Source organism: Bombus fervidus, chromosome 14, assembly GCF_041682495.2.
Source record: "Bombus fervidus isolate BK054 chromosome 14, iyBomFerv1, whole genome shotgun sequence".
NCBI lineage: Eukaryota > Metazoa > Arthropoda > Insecta > Hymenoptera > Apidae > Bombus > Bombus fervidus.
In genome coordinates, this window is record NC_091530.1 from 1,316,673 (window position 1) to 1,331,751 (window position 15,079).

The window sequence follows — 15,079 nt, forward strand, 5'->3', positions numbered from 1 at the left end:
CAACCTTAATAACGATAGTAAATAAAATATAGAATAGTGTCCTATAATGGTAAACGAAGTATAAATTTCTATACTTTCATAACATGTATATGTATTATTTATCTCCGTGCTTTGCTTTACGAGATTATTTTATTTCTACAGATTGCTCTTACATTATGAATAGGCAATTAATTAGAATTTACAATTAATTAGTAATTTAGAACAGTAATTTTGAACAGAAATTACACACTCTTACTTCTTTCTTATCAATTTAAATCTTGCGGGAATTCGTATTCAAAATTGCGAGGAAAATGATTGGCGCCAATCGTTGGTTCCATCCTATACCAAGCGCGGCGCTGAAGTCAGTCTGTTCACCGGAGAGAAGCGTCACATTTCGCGCGCGTTGTGATGCTGTCATATTTTTGCGGTTTTTCAGTGTAAAATATTCTTTTCGTGTGTTTATTGTGCCTTCGGTGATTTACAAGCGGATCCATCTTCAACGTGTATCACGATATCATCGGTAAATCATTTATTTATCTTTTAATTTAATGTCCCATGTCAGCTTGGATATTAGACGCAATAAAGTTTCATAACTCTTACAATTTGAAAAATGGTGTCCTGTAATTGCAACGATAATAAATTACAACTGGTAATTACGTCAAAGATTCATAAGCGTGTGTCAGTTTGTTAATAATAACGAAGTAATAAGCCACATTAACGTGTTTGTTAATTTGTCAAATGGCAAATGTATATAGAGGTTTTGAAATATTTTTTATAGTAGTACAAACACACGTTCATTTTTCAATACGTGTTACCACTACTCCGTGTATACGTTTATATATTTCTATATACGATTTTTAAAGTAAGTTAACCTCAATCACTAAAATGTTTGTTTATGAGAGAGAATTTATTTTAATTCTGATCATAGTTTCTTTAATTTAATCTGAAATTTATAATTAGAGGTTAATAATTGTTACAGGTATATGGTTTCGTGTTACAAATTGAGAAGCTCGAAGGACAATAGTGACGAATAATTTGAGAGAATTATTGGTAAGTTACATTTTAATAGAAATCAGCATGCTTATAGATATTAATTTCCTAACCCTATGTCGAACTAAACTTAAAGAAATATATATTTTCAGCAAATGTCACTTCTGTCTAGATTCTCATATTACTCGATATAATCATAACAGTCGCGTGTCTCGTTACAGCGTTAACGAAATTGCGAAACATTTCAATACGATATGAATATAAAAATTTTACACACAAAAATTACTGCGTAGCAAATTTTCTGTTATCAGATCATAGGTTGACATACATATTATTACTTCGTCAAAAGAATCGTGCATTTTCACGTACTTTCGTGATTCGATATATGTTAATTATTTCTTCTTCATCTTCCGCTAAAAGATAATTTATAGAATTTTAGTTATCAACAATTTTTTTTATTTATTTTATATTTGAACGTGCCTTGATAGAGTACCCTTTGATATACAAAATAACGAAAGCAGAGGGAGGATTAATATTAACATATACATAGAGATAGAAGCATAAAAATAAATTAAAGTAAAATTGTTAAAATTTGTAAAACGATACATTTACGATGGATTTTCATGTACGTCGGTGAGTCGATGTATGTTAATACAATACTACAGCAAATCATACAACCCCCTTACGATAATTCTGCGTCGATGAACAGGACACGTAACATCGATGGAAAGATCGATGAGCAACGGGACGCGTGATCGACGAATCGTTGTTGGCTTGAACATCAAACTGCATCGGGTACCACTGTCTACAGGTACACGTATAGCACTCAGGGATCATCGCGACGAGGAGACGCTCGCTGGCGTACGTTGGTATTGGTTGGTATCGGTGCGACACAGGGGCCAAGGGTTCTAAGGGGGTTGATGCGTCGGCGTGTTGCGCCGTAGCTTTTGCCGCGGCGCCCGGCAGTCCGTAGGCGAAGTCCTAACGAGTAGCCGGCGAGCGAGCCGTTTCTCCAAAAAACTTCCTCTCAATTACATTGCGCTGAGATTTCCGTGTTCATCTTTCGAATTTTCGGCTCCTCGACCCGCGTGCCTTCTTTACTCGTCGCGTTTTCGCCGTTCCTTTTACGCTTCCCTCGTAAATTCGCCGTAGGCCGTTCCGTTCAAACTGTTTGATCCTTGATAAGTTTGGATAAGTTCGAAGTAAAAGATCGAACGAGTTGATCGATAGTGAGATTAACTTCCTATTTTACGAAATACGTACGATCGATTTATGGGTCGAGGAAGGTATTCACCAAGTGCGAACAGTGTTTGTATCGACGAATATGGAAAATTTTGATGATATGTGACGAGATACTGTCGATCGTGCGGCAAAAAGTAAATGACCCGATTTTCGACTGACAAGTCGTAAGACGGATGTACCTTGGTGGAATGTATCAGTGAGGAACGATAGGTGTTGTGATTTGGAAGAGTGTACAAAATTCACGATTCGTGATTCTCGAGACTAGTGATCGAATCAAACTGCTCGAAAGGATCTCGTATGCGTGTAAGTTGAGTCGAAGTTCGAAACGTAATAAAAATTCTGTAAGAAGTAAAAGAAAAGAACGTAATTGTATTTAATTATGTCGTCGAACGATTCTTTCGAAAGAACGTCGAACGTTGCCACAAATTGTTTTTGAGATATTTCAAACTCGTTTCATTTGGCCAGGACTTTTGTTAAATCGAGAAATTAAGAAATTCCCAGTCGATTTGCTTTTCATCGCGGTCATTCGTGCGATCTCCTCGTGGATCTTAATTGTTCGCAATTAAAACACTCGCGATGAACGAGAATGATACTTTTAAGGGTAGAAGTACAAAGTATTTAAATTATCATAGAAAACTTTTTACGAATACATTGTGTGCGTTACGCGAGACAGTTTTGAAATTCCATTAACGCCGTAGAATTACAACAATTACGTTTGACAAGGAATTACATTTCCTATTTACATAGAAACTAAGTTGGTGTTCGCTTTCGTGAGATTTGTTATGCGTTTCATAATTTTCAGTACAAAGTTTGTAACAAAAGATATATCAAAATAATGCTGTATAATTTATTTGAGTCAAATTTTACAAAATTTCGTGTTCGTACGCGTAACACGTTCATCAAAATTTCCTACGTTGAGAGTTTGAATATTTTCGCGAGTCAATGTACGTGTAAACCAAAATTCTGAAAATCTGCACCCACGCCGTTATACGAATCATCGTGGATGGTTTAGCGAGACGATTCGAAGATGACGAGCTCGATAATGGACGTCGATTATAAAGTTCGGTCCGCGGAAAACTGGGCCACATCCAGTCCAGCTTTCCGTTATCTTCTGATTCGTGGATCGTGCACGAGCAAAATAGAAAGGCAATATAGTGGATGAAAAAAAGCGCGTCGGGAAGAATGGGGTAACCGAGGGAAAATAAAGGAGCGAAAGGTGGGAGGAGGTTGCACGGAGAAAGAGAGCGAACCCGGAAAACCGGGAAACACCGAACAATACCAATTGCGACAAATTACACGTTGCTTTATCCGGTAACGCCGGCCCGCGATTAAAAGGGAACACAGAACGACGTGGCATCGAATACTACGAACCGTGATTCACCCCATTTTCTTTCTCTTTCTTCTTTTCTTCTATTTTACTTTCTATCTTTTTCATTTCCTTTGTTTCCCCGTTCTTGTTTTCTTCGTTCGTCATTTTTGATCAATCGAACGAAGGGGAAATTGCCGCTCCACCGAAAGTTATTGAGGTTTCCCTATGAAAATTTAATCAGTGCGTTTTTTCAAAGCTCGTTCGTTTCTCTTTTTGTTTTCACTTCTTTTATTTTATCGTGCTTTCCGTTGTTTTCGTTTCCTTTCTTTCGTGGTTGTTTGACTCGTTCCACTTTCGATCTATTCAACAAAGGGGAAATTGTCATTCTACTAAAAGTTATCGAGATTCTCCTATGGAAATTCAATTAACGCAATGTTTAGCGTACGTACCGATCATTGTATTTCCTTTTCCGCTATGTTTTCCCTCTACTTTTTCTCTTTTCTTTCTACGTTTCTTCGTTACTTGCTTCTCCGTTTGTGATTTTTGATTTCTGTCCAATGAAAGAGAAACTGCGCCAGCCGACTAAGCATTATTGGATTTTTCGTATGGAGGTTTAATTAACGCGTGGTTTACACTTTATATATCGGCTTCGCCGTTTTGATGGCCGAAGCAAATTAGATTGGTACGGAATCGAACGAAGTCGAGATACGCGATTCGAACGGTGTGCTTTGACTACAGAACATTTTTGTATCTAGACGATCCACGTCTTTGATTTGTTGAGAAGAATCGAGAAGAAGAAAGTTTCGCTTAAAATTAACGTCTCGTTCGTCCATATGATAATATCTATCGAATATTGCTTTCTGTTATATCTTTATTGTTATTTCCTTCACAGGATTACAATGTCTCGCTTTCATACTCGTATCACATACGATGTTCATTCAATGCGGTGTAACAAAATATTGCTCTCTGTTCGATAACGAATATCATTAAAATTTTCATCGAACTGTTAATCCGAGGATTTAGAGATTCGATCGAGTATCACTTTCTACTAATTGTGAGAACGAACTTTACGCTTCGCACCGAAATAGTCGAGCATCGCACGGTTATATTTTAACGGGCTCCGTTACGAGAGATTCCCTTGAAATATCGTCGCAGCTATGTTGCATCGGAAGAATATCTTCGCTTTCGAAACAAAATGCCGAGACCTTGTTACTTCCGCGATATTCTTGTTTAATTCTGCTGTGTTTGTGTATTTTTTTAACGATTACAGAGTATCTAGCGTTTCAACAAAATGTGAAAAAATTCTTGCTAGCGTGCACGATTTCTCTCGCAATGTTATGTCAGGCATCGTATACATTCTTTTCACTTGCTAAAATAAAAGCACGACTGAAATATAAAAATTTGAAATATAAATAAATCGAAGTTTCTTTACCGGAGATCACTTTCCATTATGCAAAGCTTTCACTAAGCGAAAGCGGGAAAAATCGGATTTCATATTTACTTTCCTTCGTATTTTCCTATTTGCCATTTCTGTTGATAGGAGGAACATTTCGAACACCTGTGATTGCAACGCATACTAATTTTTTTTCCATTGGTTCTTACTTCCAAACACGAGGTATCGTTTTTATCGGAATACTTCGGTAGAAATGTGATTCTTTTCCGTTATACAACCGTCGACCGTCAATTTTAATTCAATTATATTTCAACGATATTTGATTTCTCGTTTTCGTCCTTTCAACATCCTACTTTACGTTAAATCGTCCTTAAATAAGATACAATTTTTTAATAAGAAATTATTTTTCGAAATTGTATTGGAACACCTCCTATCTGTTGCTCCTTTGTTCCATTCATTTGCATTAATTTTAGTCAATTTTAACTGTACGCAGGAACGACGATAAGGAATATCAATGATTTCTGATCGATATCGGTGGCAATCGGCTTAATCCCAGTGTATTCGATCCATTCGCAACGCGATATCGTTGCCAGCGTTACGGAGATCGTGTCGACACGTGTGCCGCGCACGTTTAGCCGTACTTGTAATCCGACAACGAAACTGGCGTTTCGCGAAATTTATATGATCCGCGGAAGATTTCTCCTAATCTCTCGGTGTTTCGGGCTTGTTTCGATATACACGATATTTTCGTCGCGTGTATAATGTACAGTATGTGGTGTAGCATGGAAGGCGAAACGAATCGATGCTTCCTGCTTGAACAGCTTCAATGGCTCAATGATTGAAAGTGCAGGCATAGAAAGATATTTATTTCATTTTTCCATTTGTTGCATGGAATGCATAACCTACAACGCTACGTTTTCACAGTTTGATTTATTATACAAATTTGACGCGGATAAAGATAAAGATGATGGTTGTAAATTAGGTGAAATATTAGGTTAAACTTTACTTTAACAGTTGAGAAATTGATTGGAGCGCGAAGAAACATTTTTGAATCGTTTCGCCGAATTTTTCGGTCGTGTTCCGTGCGATATAGTTGACACGATTGTTTACGGTTTCTCTGTGGTCTCGATCAAATAATTTAATAATTGAAAATATAAAGATACGTAAATTAATTTTTTCCCCATTTATCGATCCTATTGCATATTTAATATTACTTCTACTCAATTATAATCTAAATTATATAGGTCTGCTGTCTTAGTGATATTCCTAAAATCCAAGAAATTTTATAAAACTTTAATCACATTCTTGGAAATATTCTTCGAGCAGATCGGACAACTAGTAACTGTATATTAATAATTGTAAGCAATTTATTTATTTAGTATAATCCATACTAATCCTATCGAATAATCATCTAAGACAGATTTGCTTATTATGTGTACGATATAAAGCTTATTCATATGTTCCAAGAATTATGTAAAGATTTAATGGGACTCAGGGAAATACGATGAAGCGCGATCAGTCGCTTCCTATCCTGCATATACGCGCATATATGTACATAGGATATGCATATCTATGTTTCAAGCATTTCTGCTTCCACGATTGTTCTTTCCATTCTCGTCACATTGGACTCGATTTATTCATACAACAGACGTGTAATCATTTTTCTGTTTTCCATTATTCCTATTCATATTTTCCTTCGATATTCAACTACCTCGCCTACCTCCTAAATAGCTTTTCTTTTTCCCTCGATATCAGTCTATGAAAATTTCAAAGAATTCATTTCATTTTATTTCATTCGTCTTGCATATTATTTCCACCACAAAACTTATTTTCCTATCCTATAATTATAATCTTGCTCGGAGAATCGATATATTGGGTTGGCAACTAAGCGATTGCGGATTTTGTCAATACCATCTAATCACATTCGTCTTGCATATTATTTCCATCACAAAACTTATTTTTCTATCCTATAATTATAATCTTGCTCGGAGAATCGATATATTGGGTTGGCAACTAAGTGATTGCGGATTTTGTCAATACCATCTAATGACAAAATCCGCAATCACTTAGTTGCCAACACAATACATTACATACACACACACACACGCACGACATACGTACAAAAATCGACGTTAATTTATACTTTAATTACCGAAACATGAAAAATGTAACGTATCGTGTTTTTCTCCGTGGTCTTTGATTTTAGTTGCACATCTGCCGAATATATCAACCGTTTTCAAATTTTCTATTTTTTCCCATTAAAAACGCGATAAATCCTGTTGTGCAGTTTCTACCTTTCTCGTTTCTTATTTTTCTTTTTTACTAATTTACAAAATGGATACTATTCGTTGATGTTTCTTATCGTTGATAATAATATCAGCGATAGTACGCGATAGTTATGAAATTTCTTAATCGTGTATTACATATGCGAAACTGTAAGTTACAAGTAGCCGGCAACGGGTGTGCTAACAAATCGAATCGCAGCCGGCGCGATAATTCGCGATCGAGTTAAGCGTAACCAAGTGCTACAGAACGTGATGTTTCCAGGTGTCGTCATCGCGTCATCGTGCTGTCCTTAACGAGGCGCAGTTAGCGTCGGCATCGTTAGGGAGCGTGGAACGCGAGTGGACTGGTGCTTCCAAATCCTCGAAATTATCGCCGCGATTCCTAGCACCCTTGGTGTATAGTGAGAACAGTGGTTCGTCGTTCGTGTTCACCTCGTTTCGATAATTCGTCCTCGCATCTCGAAGAATCGTGGGTACACGAACGCGCTTCCTTAAAGAGTGAACCTTACGCGCGGATATGCGCCGTTAATGAAAGAATCTGGCGTGACTGCTCGCGGAGACGATCGGAGCGTCCTTTCGTGGCTAGAAGCTAACGAAAAAGGGGCAAGGAGAAAGGAGGGAAGAAGAAATCGAGCAGAGAAGGGTGAGTACATCGACGACAATAACAGAGTAGAAGGTAATTATTCGGAACAGGGTACGATGAGAATATTTTTTTTTTTTTTTATTTGGTAGACTATTTACATTCAATTCTCATTGAGAATTATAAGTAAATTATTTTGACGTGGTACTGTAACTTGGATCTAAAGGGTATTGTCCTTTTTAGTCCGCGGATCTGATCCGTCGTGTCGAGTAATTGGGTAGCTAATGGGTTTTGGTGGTTGTTAACTCTTATATTATATCTGTTACCGAATGCGACGAGAATATGACGAGGAATACATTACGAAGCTCGTGACTCTGAGTAAGGTTTTCCTACGAATATAACCGTAGTTTTCAAGATACAGAGCGATTCGTGTTCAACGTTATGTACTGTATGTAATGATATTGAACATAAATTGGTTTATACGTTGAAAAGTCTAAATCGGTGAAAAACTATACCTCTGTTCAGAATAATTACCCGCTAGGATAAACGAACGTAGATCTATGTTTTGGGTACATTTGTTAGCGGTTCCTCGGCGATTCGATAATGCTGATTTACATATTTGCCGATAATGCCGCGTATTTCGACGTACCGCGTTAGAGGTGTAATCACGCGTGTAATTCTTGTCCGTACGTGCAGCCAGCGACGCTTATAACGGTAAGGTATTACCGGAAATCCGTCTTAAATCTCTTGTAATTAAATCTTGAATGTAGCGAGCATCATCGCGCCACACAGACCGGTATCGATGTTTCAGATAACGCGTCCGTTAGTTTGCTTTTCTCGGGATAACAGGCCGGCTTTGTCGAAGCCTAAAATGTGCCTTCAGTTTTGAACATTGTGTACATTATCGGCGTGATTCGCTATTATTAAGTGGCGATGAATTATCCTTGTCAGATTAAGTTTATATGCAAATTTAATAGACTTCGTTCTATTTTGCGGACGCATTTTCTAATTTTCCCGAAGAAAATAATTGTAACGTGAAAATACCGTATTACAGATATTCTCGTCAATTTTGTTCGTAAAGCTCGAGACACTTTTAACGAGGAATTAAATTTCGCGTAACCGTATAATTTTATTACAATCGTATACACATCGGTGGGTGTAGAGAAATATAGGAAGTAAAATCTGTTGATCCGAAGCTTGAAATTTGGAATAAAAATCGATTCGCACATTGCCATAGAACAGATTAATAGATATTCGATTTTATTTAGAATTAGCTAATAGCGTTCCGCGTATCGATACCTAGGAAATACTAATGATATTAGTAATATAGCAAATGGACAGATTGTGTACTCTGTGGCCGTACAATTGGTTCTGTACAGCCAATTGTTTTTCTCGCTACAATTCGAGGTCTTTGTGACCAGAAATACACAACGTTCGGATGAATGCAATTGAAACTGTTTATTTCGAACGGTTCCTACGATATTTCGGATAATTGTTTCCCTCGTAACATATTGCACGCGCCTTTATTTCTCTTCGGGATTAATGGAGTCTATCGTGGAGGATATGGTCGTTTCATTTTCTTTTTATCGCTATATCCAGATAAATATACCGCGTTTCACTATATTTTAATAACGCGGCTGTATTCTAAAATAAAGTTTACGAAAATCACGTGTTCGAAGATCAACCGTACTCGTCGAGTTCTTTATGATTTCGTGACACGTAGGTGGATAATTTCAAAATATTTGATTAGATCGAGAAAAATGACGCGTTCGAGGGTGAACTCGCAGCTTGGTATAGCCTTCCGAATGCATTAGCGCAAGAAAAGGAGTACGTGTGTCGATGTGTACACGCGAACGGTTAGGAAAGCGGCTTAGCCTCTTCTAAGAAATGCCATAGCTGGTAAGGTGGAAATGGGTCAAGGAGTTTCTGCATAAGAAAGCTAATTCCACGGCTGTCGCCGAGCACGCCTCGTAAAAACATCCCACTTTTCAATGATAAATTATCCTTCGCTGTAAATTTATTCTTTGGCGTTCTTCGATCGGCTCATTTTTTTTTTCCAAACTAGTTTACCGATTACGCACAGTTTACAGTGCACAGGTGCAACATGTAATTCATGTTGTCGATGAAGTAGCGCGATTAACATAAATGGGTCCCATTTACGACTACGGCCATTTATTTTGGGCCCGATCGCAAACAAAAACACGCGCGATGGAGTTTCGTTCGATTGAGATTTATGGCTCGCGAGTCACGTATTGTTCCCCTAATGCGAAAACGTACACTGGCTCGTAATTGATTTACCGAATATCGCTGCCAGAATTTCGGTCCACGGGGCTGTACACCCTCTGACGGTGTGCTGGTACACGATCGTAGTGTTTCTTAGCTCCGGATAAATCGCTGTAACGTGGAATGCGATACACCGTGATAGGGAATGATCCGTTTCCTTAGTACTCGTTGTGGCTGCGTTCAGCTTACGCAGTCAGAAATTTACTAGCTGATAATTGCTATTATTGGCACGAATCTCGGGTAATCGATGGAGGAAAAGTAAAGTAAACGTTAAATATTTCTAACTTGTGATATAATTATTTAGACGTTGTATAATGTAGTATCGTGGACAGATTGCCTAAGAAATATCAGGCGAACCATAAACAATGTCGCGGGAAAGCCTAAATGCCGACAGACCAAAAGGGTCTGGAAACTTCAACGAGCCCGTCAATGTGTGGTCGGTCTTTCGGTCGAATAGTTAGGCGGATCGCGGATGGTTGTGGAATACGTACGTGGTGGAGCTACGAGAGAAGACAAAGGGATTAAGACGAGTAATCCTTAAGGGAGAAAGACGAATTAACAGGCAGTCGTTGGTTGAGAAGTCAGGATGGTCCGCGCGAAGGAAAACGTTGGAGCGGTTGTAACGAGAGCAGTGAGTGACGAATGATGACTGCGTGCATATAGACTGAGCATCGTACTTGATTTAGAGTGAACGATATTGAAACAAATCCTGCCGTTACCAAACCTACTAGCACTATATTTTCCCTACAGTAGTATGCGCGTCAATTAGGAATAGGATCAATCTATTCTTCCATTAATTTTGAATTGTAAGAATTCTATATAATTATCACATACACAGTTTCTGTAGTGACGGAACAAACCGAGTCCAGCGTTTTATTTGTCATCTGTGATTGCACAGTTGGCGATAAGTTTGCAACGCTACGTAATTTTCGGAGCAGTTTACTTGGCCGACGGCTGTGTTTTACGTCTCGAAGATATCGCTGCCATCGTAGATAACGCATAGCAATTGTGTATTCTCTAAGTAGACCAAGTAGACTAGAATTATATGTACAGCGTTACAACACGATAGATGCACTTTGGTAGAAGTAGTAGGTTTGTGTATAAGCGAAAGCAGTTGCAAGGTGCGCAGGAAAGGGACCGAATACTTAATACCACCGCTGTCGTTTCGAACAATTCGCGATAAGGTTACTTTGAAAGCTCTATAGCCATTGATTTTCTCCAGAAACTTTGTCTAATACGGCTAGAATGTTAGAGCATTTCGACGGTAAGCGTTTTGAGGCATTAGGTCTAGTATCGCTATTGTTTCCGACGTTATCCTGTTGCTGCGCACGGTTTCTAAAGGCTTTCATGGACGACGCGTTCCTGAATATTGCATCGCTGTTTCGAATTTCAAATCGTGATAAATAAAGAACATTCTATGTTTTTGCGACGAGAACGACTCGAAGTAAAAAACTTTGGATGTTTTCTCGTTTGTACTCGATAAGCGCTAAATTCATGGAACGCGAAACATTCGACGATCGAATCGTTGTGCGAATGCGGAAATTATTATTTTGAGCGTTTAATAACATATTCTATAAATTGATACTTATATTCAAATCATATTTAGTCGATGAATGGATTTCACAGCTACTTTATCTAACGTTTAACGTATCAACTATCGTACGAATAATATATTTACTCGACGTTTCATAAAAATTCATTGCACGATTTTAATTTCATACTGATAGCCCTGCCAATACTCTTTCTTGGCAAAAGTAGGTGCAAATAGTTTGTACGATCGAATTAATGTCGTTAGTGAAATTTTACGAGTTGAAGATTGTTAGTATTAAAAAATTGTGTCGCAAAATAACGCGACATAGGCCTGCTGACAAGTAAAGCGCAAATTTACAAGTAAATTTGACAAATTACCATATAGCATGTATATTTATAAATTCATATTTTTATGAATTGTTATAATAGGTGTTTGCCGCTATACATAGCAATTTATACATTCTGCGAGTTCATATTTTAAGTGACCAGAAACAGACGGATAAAAAAGCAACGATTTCTATTAATATGGAACGTGTTATTTACATTCATCTATTGTCTGACTTTCTGACACGTCAAACATTTGTCTTCGGTAAAACTGTAACTGTTGTACGATGTTCGCGAGCAACATTCCAGGAGATTTAAGAGTGTCATAACAAAGCGATGAATCTACAAACAAGAAAACGCAATATCGTCCGCAAACTCTTTGAACATTTGACTAGGTTCCTTCTATTCCATTACACCAACACCGACAAAAAGACACGAGAACTTCCTTCGCCTTACACAAGGATCCTTCTACACCTACTCGACACCTAACTCGTAACTCGACGAATCTCAGATTCCTCTGTTTTTATTCCTTCGTTTGACTTCCTTCGTTTTCACTTCTCGTGGAAGAATAGGGGGAAAGGAGAGAAAAGGGCCGAACTTTCTTTTGGGACACGCCAAATTTCTGATATATTCTATAACGTACGGTAGGTTTTAAAGAATAGTATTTAACGCTAGAACTACCGATAGTTAACACGAAGCTATTTCTACCAAGATCAGCCAAAACGATTGGTCTTTAAAAAATACGTGATAATAGAATATTTTTATGTGTATCGATTTATTACTTTCTTACCAAAGGAATTCCATGTTATATAGTACATTTTTTGGTATTAAAAATCAATCTGGCGAAATACTAGCGATCTAGCGATCGATCCGGAATTTTCCTGATAACTGGTATCGTCGTACCGAATGATACGCGGTAAAAATTTGAAAAACGCGTGACAAATTGTACAAAACGAGGAAACTGGTTAATTGGGGTGCCATAAACAGATCGCAGGATCCTTTTACACTTTGACAATTACCAGCCATATCGACTGGTATTGGCATAAGTAGCCTTGATACAAAATTATTTTGAGTATGAATACAATAATAAAAAACAAAATAAAATTCATTATATTATTCTCTCAGTTATCGTTGCGAAAGTCATTACATCATTGCGGAAAAAATATAACACGAAGTAGGAATTTTAAAATAAAATTGTAAAATCAGTCAATTTTACTGGTGCGGTAGTTCTAGCGTTAAAAGTGTTAGTTTTCCGATGCAGAAAGCATTACTTTAAAAGTTTATCGTACGATTAAGCTGTACAATTTGTATAAATTTTGTATAACGGCACCCACGCTTTAAAATTCTCCTTGAAATTGTTGTATTCTGCTCGACAGAAACTGAATCGTACGTTACGAAACAAGTAAGAAATTCCGTGTTGCTTAAAGGTTGGACCAAAAAGTGAAATCGAAGGAGAAAAAAAAAAGAAAGAAAAGGAAGAATCAAGGAACGGCAACGGCTGAGAAAATGCTTTCAATCCGAGAGAAAAATCCACGAGATTCTTATCTTGGACGCAATCTTCCAACATAGCCTCTGTTATGCGATCTAACTTCTTGACTTTCTTATGCCATTCAGCAACAAGTAAAGGTCCCATGAATATCTATGGAATTTCCGTGCTTTTCATTCTGAATCATCGGTTACGCAAAGTTCATACGACGACTAAATTTACTTAAAAAATAAAATCGTTTACCGTATACGATGATAAAGGATAAATGAAAAGCTTAGAACGCGATAAACGTGAATTATCCTGCATAGGTCAAAATTAACACATCGCGGTAATTTTATTATATCATTCTTGGTGCGAGAAAATTATTTTGATTTATTAAATCAACTGAATTATTCGAGGGTTGATATTACAGCGAGATCTTGAAGTTGCTCGATATTTCACTTTCGCTACTCGCGTCCAGACGTAATTTGGTCATGACGTTCGATAAGAGGCTGTCTAATTAAACGCCTCTAGAGCGTTTATAGGTTTACGATGGGAAGAATGGAAGAAAAGAATTTACGCAAAGTGGTGAGACGCGATTCAGCGCTTTGAAGATACGATTGTCACCGAGCCCGAGACAACTAACAAGATAAAACATTTGTAAGAGGAATTTTCGTTTCGTCGTGTCTTGTTAAGAGACGATCAATTTATGACTATTGGACGTTCCACGCGCTTAACGCGATCGAGTATTCCTTTAAATCATCGCGGTTCTACGCTACCGTGCCACGTTAAGCGTCAACCTAAGCTACGACTTCTATCCTCTGCTACAGCATTTTAATATTTGGCCAGACAGCCGAAGAATCGTTTGCTCGGCGTCGATTTTTCACCTCGTATAATATGAAAATTCCTTTGCAATTTACTTTTATCCGATTCTAACTAACTTCGATGCTATCTGTGAAAACGAAAAATTCGAACGTTTCATCTTGGCGAGCGGATTCGTGCAAACACGCGCCCTTTTCTCATTCTTCATTTGTTACATCTGAACTTTTTTGGCGAAAGCAAATTCCAAAAATTGTTGGTTAAATTCTATTGAAATATTTAAAAACACGAATCACTTGCCCGCTATCTTGACGTTTCATCGATATTTTATCGTTCTACGGTTAAGTGCCATTGTTACGCAAAAATATCTATCAAAATATCTAAATTCCATTAGCTGGATGATACGACTAACGTTGAATTCTTTAGAAACAGACGATTCACTTTCGTTATTTATTATATCGTAGTATCGTAAACGAGGGGTCGGTGAGGGGGTGTCGGGCGAATTATAAAGAAGCGGTTGTGGAACATGTGCGTGGGGCTAAGACAAAAGACAAGGGATTGCTAAGGGACAAAAACGAATTAACGGTCATTGTAAGTTGAGAAGTCAGAGAGTGCGAATTGCGTTGTCCAGATAGTGTTGCTAGCGTTGTCGAGAGGGTGTGGGATCCGTAGTGACGAGAGTTGCAAATTAACCATCCAGTTGTCTTAATTATACTACGTTATTGCGATTAGTTCGCGTTAAACAACCATCCTTTCCTGTTTAATCCATTTATCGTAAATAAACTAATCGTAGCAAAGATCCTACAATTTTATTCCTAAATATATATAAATATAACGTCACAAGTAGGCAACAGTAAATTTCAAGGTAAAATGAAAATGA

General features: G+C 37.6%; 1 protein-coding gene across 3 annotated transcripts in view; it reads left to right on the plus strand.

The window, feature by feature from the left end:
* The first annotated feature begins 359 nt into the window (after window positions 1–359).
* The window catches only part of LOC139994167 (zwei Ig domain protein zig-8), a 349,732-nt gene continuing 335,012 nt past the window's right edge, over window positions 360–15,079 (plus strand). The window contains exons 1-3 of one of the 3 annotated variants that reach the window (XM_072016560.1): window positions 360–499; window positions 959–1,029; window positions 7,461–7,841. The gene's annotated coding sequence lies outside the window, so the exon portion shown is untranslated. Of the gene's footprint in view, window positions 500–958; window positions 1,030–1,910; window positions 2,515–7,460; window positions 7,842–15,079 lie in introns of those variants that run through there. The other 2 variants (XM_072016562.1, XM_072016561.1) reach the window with 2 other exon arrangements.